General features: G+C 40.0%; 1 pseudogene; it reads right to left on the bottom strand.

The window, feature by feature from the left end:
• Positions 1 to 4838: 4838 nt before the first annotated feature.
• LOC139028452 (oocyte zinc finger protein XlCOF6-like) lies at positions 4839 to 8082 on the bottom strand (annotated as a pseudogene).
• Between the last annotated feature and the right edge of the window lie 434 nt (positions 8083 to 8516).

Raw genomic sequence — 8516 nt, 5'->3', positions numbered from 1 at the left:
TTTGTACACCAGCTTCAAAACAGCTGAAAATACAATATGTTTTGGTTTGGGGACAAAGTATGATCTTTGTCCCCATGTGCAGTTGCAAACCGAGTCTGGCTTTTTTTAATGGCGGTTTTGGAGCAGTGGCTCTTCCTTGCTGAGCGGCCTTTCAGGTTATGTCGATATAGGTCTCGTTTTACTGTGGATATAGATACTTTCGTACCTGTTTCTCCAGCATCTTCACAAGGTCCTTTGCTGTTGTTCTGGGATTGATTTGCACTTTTCGCACAAGTACATTCATCTCTAGGAGACAGAACGCGTTCCTTCCTGAGCGGTGTGACGGCTGGTTGGTCCCATGGTGTTTATACTTGCGTACTATTGTTTGTACAGAAGAACGTGGTACCTTCAGGCGTTTGGAAATTGCTCCCAAGGATGAACCAGACCTGTGCAGGTCTACAATTTATTTTCTGAGGTCTTGGCTGATTTCTTTAGATTTTCCCATGATGTCAAGCAAAGAGGCTCTGAGTTTGAAGGTAGGCCTTGAAATACATCCACAGGTACACCTCCAATTGACTCATATGTCAATTAGCCTATCAGAAGCTTCTAAAGCATGACATATTTCTGGAATTTTCCAAGCTGTCTGTAAACAATTGTTGGAAAAATTACTAGTGTCATGCACAAAGTAGATGTCCTAACCGACTTGCCAAAACTATAGTTTGTGACAAGAAATTTGTGGAGTGGTTGAAAAACGAGTTTTAATGACTCCAACCTAAGTGTATGTAAACTTCCGACTTCAACTGTATATTGGATCTTTGTCCAGCTGCTGTGAAAATTTGGATGTACGTAAAACTCTCCATAGTCAGCTTTGTTTTAATATTATATGCCCACGGGAAGAATTATGGTGCTTGTAAAGTGCATCTAGACATAGCCAATTTAAAACAATTTGTTTCATTTGTTCAGAATTATTTGCTCTCTATAGCCCCATAGAATGTTTTACAAAAGTAAATCTATCACATCTAGAGCATGTATTATCCAGAGTTTACATTACTTTTTATTAATTTGACTTTTTATTTCCGTCTTCTGAGCAGGTTGGTGTTTTTTTCCATATTGAATCTTATTTTTGAGGCATCTCTGCAGAGTGGTCACAAGCTAGCACAGCCACAAAGTCATAGACTCTGATTTTAAACCTAACCTTACATTTTTGTTTTCATGCATTTTTACAATGTAGACAATTTTGACTTTGCAGCTGGCCCATATAAGCGGAAATTGCTCAGTGCTGCCTCAAGGACAAGACTCATCCAAATAAATGTCAACCTGCTCTGACAGAAGATCTCTTTCTCCCCCCCAAAATTCTGTTTTAGTCCTGTTCTCTTTATTTGGACTTTATTAATATGTTTCAGCAGCTGAGCCTTTACGACTGAATCACAGCCTGAGCAGCAGTCAGTTTGTGTATGGTTAGGTTCCCCTTGACACGAAACTTTTCCCACAGCTAAATAGTTTCTCTCCTGTGTGAGAGTCAGTATGAGTAAGTTTGAGCACTTTCAGGTGCCCATTCTGATAGAAGCTTTTCCCAGTCATCAAAGCTAAATGGTTTCTCTCCCTGTGAGTCAGTTTATGCATGTTTAGGGACTGCTTGCGACTGAAGCTCTTCCCGCAGTCACTACAGCTAAATGGTTTCTCTCCTGTCCGAGTCCGAACATGTTGTTTAGGTTCTCTGCGACTGAAGCTTTTCCCACAGTCACCACAAAAATAAATTATTTCTCCCCTGTGTGAGTCCGTATATGTTGAGCTAGGTTCCCTTGCAATTAAAGCTCTTCCCACAGTCACCACAGCTAAATTGTTTATCTCCTGTGTGAATCATCATGTGCTTGGACAGACCTCTCAAGTTTGAAGGTCTGTCAAAAAAGGGGTAGGTGCTGGTTTTCCCACCATGACACACTGACATGGGCCTTCAGTTTGCAGGTAGAGTTGTAGAAATGTTTGCAGAATTGGCATTCACTGGGTTTCTCTTGGCGAGAGTCACATGCATCTGCAGTCAGCTTTAAGAGCAAAGGTTTCGCCACAGTCACAGCAGCGGAGAGTTTTTATAGCTGTGTTGCTGGGTTTGGATCTTGTGTTTCTTAAATATGGTTGTGATCAATGTGGCTGGGATCTAATGTTGGGCTGCTGTCGAGTCCTATTGGGTCACTGCTTTCGGCTGTGCTGTGGCTGGATGCATTGTTTTGATTATTTGGAGGGTCACAGGGAATGTTGAGAGCCTTTAGCTGAGTCACAGTACCAAAAGGTGTGAGATTCACTTGTTTAGGGTCCACTCTCTGTTCTCCACAGTCTGGATTTGAGGAGGAGTCAAGGGGTCCTCCTGACCACATTTACTCGTCACACAGGCAGGAGTGAATATGTGTTTTGGTATCAAAGAGCTCTTAAGCTGTTCTTCCTCCTGACTGATTTGCTCCTCTTCCTCTTAATCTGTGTGGCTTCAGTGTTCTCTTGCCCCAGACTGAAGCTCCACTCTTGCTCACAGTGCTGATGCTCAGGGAGAACCTCCTCTTCAGAGACAGCGAGAGAGAGCTGCAAGGAATCTGGAAGGAATGAGAGGGGGCTAAGGTTATCCAACCTTCAGACATCAGGGTTACAGTGAATTTGAATTGAAAGGAGCAATCTGCAGTTCAAACAATAACAAAGCGGGTACCCCGCCACTGTTTGTAAAGGGGTTAGGCTTGCTAATGGAACCACTCTCATATTCATAGACAGAGCTATGGGTGTAAGGACTGACCAGTATGATATCAAAATGACAGTTTTAAACATGTTGAGGCTATAAAGTGTTTGTTTTACAATTACATTGTTTAGAAACACTGTAGTAAAACAAGCTTATAGTTGGGTTTCTGTTGGGGTACGAGGCATCCATAAATTATATTCTTCAAGAATCCATGGGTATATTATTAATTTTAAGGTTAAAAAAAAATGTATGTACCAATCGCAGATTGCAAATCTAGAATCTATTTCCAATTACCTCTCAATAAACTAAAAGAAAAAAAGCGATTTATTTCAAAAGTTTGTCCATTTAAAAATATATAAATTCAAATCATCTTTCAGGTTTTGTGATACAGTTTCCTCCATACTAGTAAACCACCACCTCCAGGGGTAAACATGTTACATTATTAAATAGTTACTGTATGCGTGTGTTTTATAAACTGTCGTTTAACACTTTTTTTATTTTCTTCATATTATCTATAGCCCTTAGCACCCGTTTCCACCTCCTTCAAAAAACCCCTGTAGCTTCCTCTAGAGGTATTGATGTAAAAAAGTTGAAAATGCTTTTCATGATACATGCTCTGCCTAATGAGGCTGTTGCGATAGCAGTATCGCAATATTCTTTCCATGGCAAAAATGAACAGAAAAGCAGAAAACACGAAGCAGATAATACTTTGGTCCTTTTAAAACCTGCTGTATGTTAAATATTGTGCTATAGCTTGGCAAATAAATAAATGTATCTGGATGGAAATATAATGATGTTTGTTCCACATGTTACCTTAGGGTCTGTTTTCCTGAAGAAGTGAAATCCGCTCCGTGTTTTGGTTCCTTGCCACGATACTAACGAGAAAAGAAAAAGCTCCAACGGCCACCTCATGTCACGCCATCCTCAGGTACTTCATAATCTTCTCTCAGTTGTATCAACTACTATTGTTGACGTAATACCTCCACGTTCATCAATTTGATTTTGTTTTTCAAATACAAGTAGCTGAAAACACCATCTGCTGTGGATCCATCTGCAAGCTCCCTCAGGAGCGTGAGTGGGAGGTGCCAAGTGTGTGCTGCGACTCTGCCAGGCTGATCCACTGCTGCTGTTGAAGTGGGACCAGAGAGGGCAGTGGAGCTGGACTTTTAATGCATATATTTGAGGTGGTGACTCATATGTCAATTAGCCTATCAGAAGCTTCTAAAGCATGACATAATTTTCTGGAATTTTCCAAGCTGTCTGTAAACAATTGTTGGAAAAATTACTAGTGTCATGCACAAAGTAGATGTCCTAACCGACTTGCCAAAACTATAGTTTGTTAACAAGAAATTTGTGGAGTGGTTGAAAAACGAGTTTTAATGACTCCAACCTAAGTGTATGTAAACTTCCGACTTCAACTGTATATTGGATCTTTGTCCAGCTGCTGTGAAAAMTTTGGATGTACGTAAAACTCTCCATAGTCAGCTTTGTTTTAATATTATATGCCCACGGGAAGCAATTATGGTGCTTGTAAAGTGCATCTAGACATAGCCAATTTAAAACAATTTGTTTCATTTTGTTCAGAATTATTTGCTCTCTATAGCCCCATAGAATGTTTTACAAAAGTAAATCTATCACATCTAGAGCATGTATTATCCAGAGTTTACATTACTTTTTATTAATTTGACTTTTTATTTCCGTCTTCTGATGCAGGTTGGTGTTTTTTTCCATATTGAATCTTATTTTTGAGGCATCTCTGCAGAGTGGTCACAAGCTAGCACAGCCACAAAGTCATAGACTCTGATTTTAAACCTAACCTTACATTTTTGTTTTCATGCATTTTTACAATGTAGACAATTTTGACTTTGCAGCTGGCCCATATAAGCGGAAATTGCTCAGTGCTGCCTCAAGGACAAGACTCATCCAAATAAATGTCAACCTGCTCTGACAGAAGATCTCTTTCTCCCCCCCAAAATTCTGTTTTAGTCCTGTTCTCTTTATTTGGACTTTATTAATATGTTTCAGCAGCTGAGCCTTTACCACTGAATCACAGCCTGAGCAGCAGTCAGTTTGTGTATGGTTAGGTTCCCCTTGACACGAAAYCTTTTCCCACAGCTAAATAGTTTCTCTCCTGTGTGAGTCAGTATGAGTAAGTTTGAGCACTTTCAGGTGCCCATTCTGATAGAAGCTTTTCCCAGTCATCACAGCTAAATGGTTTCTCTCCTGTGTGAGTCAGTTTATGCATGTTTAGGGACTGCTTGCGACTGAAGCTCTTCCCGCAGTCACTACAGCTAAATGGTTTCTCTCCTGTCCGAGTCCGAACATGTTTGGTTAGGTTCCTCTTGCGACTGAAGCTTTTCCCACAGTCACCACAACWAAATTATTTCTCCCCTGTGTGAGTCCGTATATGTTGAGCTAGGTTCCCCTTGCAATTAAAGCTCTTCCCACAGTCACCACAGCTAAATTGTTTATCTCCTGTGTGAATCATCATGTGCTTGGACAGACCTCCTTCAAGTTTGAAGGTCTTGTCAAAAAAGGGGTAGGTGCTGGTTTTCCCACCATGACACAGTCTGACATGGGCCTTCAGTTTGCAGGTAGAGTTGTAGAAATGTTTGCAGAATTGGCATTCACTGGGTTTCTTCTTGGCGAGAGTCACATGCATCTGCAGGTCAGCTTTAAGAGCAAAGGTTTCGCCACAGTCACAGCAGCGGAGAGTTTTTATAGCTGTGTTGCTGGGTTTGGATCTGTGTTTCTTAAATGYTGGGRTGTGAMRCAATGYTYGGCTGGGATCTAATGTTGGGCTGCTGTCGAGTCCTATTGGGTCACTGCTTTCGGCTGTGCTGTGGCTGGATGCATTGTTTTGATTATTTGGAGGGTCACAGGGAATGTTGAGAGCCTTTAGCTGAGTCACAGTACCAAAAGGTGTGAGATTCACTTGTTTAGGGTCACACTCTCTGTTCTCCACAGTCTGGATTTGAGGAGGAGTCAAGGGGTCCTCCTGACCACATTTACTCGTCACACAGGCAGGAGTGAATATTGTGTTTTTGGTATCAAAGAGCTCTTSAAGCTGTTCTTCCTCCTGACTGATTTGCTCCTCTTCCTCTTAATCTGTGTGGCTTCAGTGTTCTCTTGCCCCAGACTGAAGCTCCACTCTTGCTCACAGTGCTGATGCTCAGGGAGAACCTCCTCTTCAGAGACAGCGAGAGAGAGCTGCAAGGAATCTGGAAGGAATGAGAGYGGGGGCTAAGGTTATCCAACCTTCAGACATCAGGGTTACAGTGAATTTGAATTGAAAGGAGCAATCTGCAGTTCAAWCAATAACAAAGCGGGTACCCCGRCACTGWTTTGSTAAAGGGGTMAGGCTTGCTAYATGGAACCACTCTCATATTCATAGACAGAGCTATGGGTGTAAGGACTGACCAGRTATGATATCAAAATGACAGTTTTAAACATGTTGAGGCTATAAAGTGTTTGTTTACAATTACATTGTTTAGAAACACTGTAGTAKAACAAGCTTATAGTTGGGGTTCTGTTGGGGTACYAGGCATCCATAAATTATATTCTTCAAGAATCCATGGGTATATTATTAATTTTAAGGTWAAAAAAAATGTATGTACCAATCGCAGATTGCAAATCTAGAATCTATTTCCAATTACCTCTCAATAAACTAAAAAGAAAAAGCGATTTATTTCAAAAGTTTGTCCATTTAAAAAAATATATAAATTCAAATCACTTCCAGGTTTTTGTGATACAGTTTCCTCCATACTAGTAAACCACCACCTCCAGGGGTAAACATGTTACATTATTAAATAGTTACTGTTATGCGTGTGTTTTATAAACTGCTGTTTAACACTTTTTTTTATTTTCTTCATATTATCTATAGCCCTTAGCACCCGTTTCCACCTCCTTCAAAAACCCCTGTAGCTTCCTCTAGAGGTATTGATGTAAAAAAGTTGAAAATGCTTTTCATGATACATGCTCTGCCTAATGAGGCTGTTGCGATAGCAGTATCGCAATATTCTTTCCATGGCAAAAATGAAAACACGAAGCAGATAATACTTACGAAGCAGATAATACTTTGGTCCTTTAAAAACCTGCTGTATGTAAAATATTGTGTGCTATAGCTTGGCAAATAAATAAATGTGAATCTGGATGGAAATATAATGATGTTTGTTTCCACATGTTACATTAGGTCMGTTTTCCTGAAGAAGTMAAATCCGCTCCGTGTTTTGGTTCCTTGCCACGATACTAACGAGAAAAGAAAAGCTCCAKCGGCCACCTCWTGTCACGCCARCCTCYGGTACTTCATAATCTTCTCTCAGTTGTATCAACTACTATTGTTGACGTAATACCTCCACGTTCATCAATTTGATTTTGTTTTTCAAATACAAGTAGCTGAAAACACCATCTGCTGTGGGATCCATCTGCAAGCTCTCCTCAGGAGCGTGAGTGGGAGGTGCCAAGTGTGTGCTGCGACTTCTGCCAGGGCTGCATCCACTGCTGCTGTTTGAAGTGGGACCCAGAGAGGGCAGTGGAGCTGGACTTTTAATGCGATATYTGTGACAATATAGGGATGGAGGTCGAGATTTAGATGTTGTCTTCTTTGCTTTGATGTATGTATTTATGAATCTAATATATATTTATTCAACCCATGTCTTGTGTTTTTCCTTCACTAAGATTCCAAGTGTATCACTGCAACACCAACACAGTGTTTTACTGTTCACGTCAATACACATTACTGAAATTTATTTATTTCATGTCTATTATTCATATTCCTTTATATTTTAGTATTAAACTAGTATCTACTTTGTCAAAACARAAGATGCATCTGTACATCTGTATTTGGTTTCAACACTGAAAAATATGTTGCTGAGGAATCATGTTTTAACAGTCAGTCAACAGGAGACCGCAGCAGGGTATGAAAGGTGGACAGGTAAGTACATGTTTTTAAACCGAAAAGCTAACCAACTGACCAGTTATCTACTAAACGCTTGGGAGAAGAGATCGATGTCTCTTTAACACACTTAAATGGATGTAATAAGGTGGCCACTAACTGGGGACCAAATACCGATTAAACGTTTATTTTGCTAAACCGCTTATCAAATACCCGACAATAGGAGCTAGTTTCCAAAGAAATGTCAAACAGGCAAAATGCTAACGTTAACCAGTTAGCTACATGTTTACGACACCAATTATCACAAAACATTGACGGCTTAATAACACTGTTGAAAACAATATATTTCTTAAAACATTGTAGAATGAGGCGATCATACATGGTTGTTGTACATACGAACCTATCCGCATAGTCTCCGTAGCCGATATTTTCCTCTTGGTACTCAGCTACCGTTCTCAACTGCCCCGAAAATTTTGACAGCAGCAGCCATTACACGCTCATTTAAAAACTCACGCAGAAACTGTAGTTTGAGACATTTGTCAATGGGTTGTCCAATGCAATACACTACACGCCTATACATCACATATTGGTTTATAAAAAGAAAAAATATTCTGGTGCCAAAGTAAAAGTGTGGTTGGGATTACTCACTAGGGACTGTAGAATCTATTATATGGTGTTATTTCATGGGGGACTGAAGTCTAATTTACTTGACTTATTCCTGTTTGTTCCATTGGAGCAAAGGGCCTCAACAGTCCATCTCCAACATAGATTTTTTAATTTAATTTATTTTGGGTAACAGACATATACAACAAAATGTACAATGTGGACCCGCCAGGATGGAGTCATCTCAATACGTATTAATATATATAATTAAAGCTTGTTACCAAAGTGGTCCTCATTTGAACAAGATACTGATATTTATTA

This window comes from Salvelinus sp. IW2-2015, linkage group LG12, assembly GCF_002910315.2.
Source record: "Salvelinus sp. IW2-2015 linkage group LG12, ASM291031v2, whole genome shotgun sequence".
NCBI lineage: Eukaryota > Metazoa > Chordata > Actinopteri > Salmoniformes > Salmonidae > Salvelinus > Salvelinus sp. IW2-2015.
Note: the sequence above shows the minus strand (reverse complement) of the source record. Positions and strands in the feature narration are given on the sequence as shown.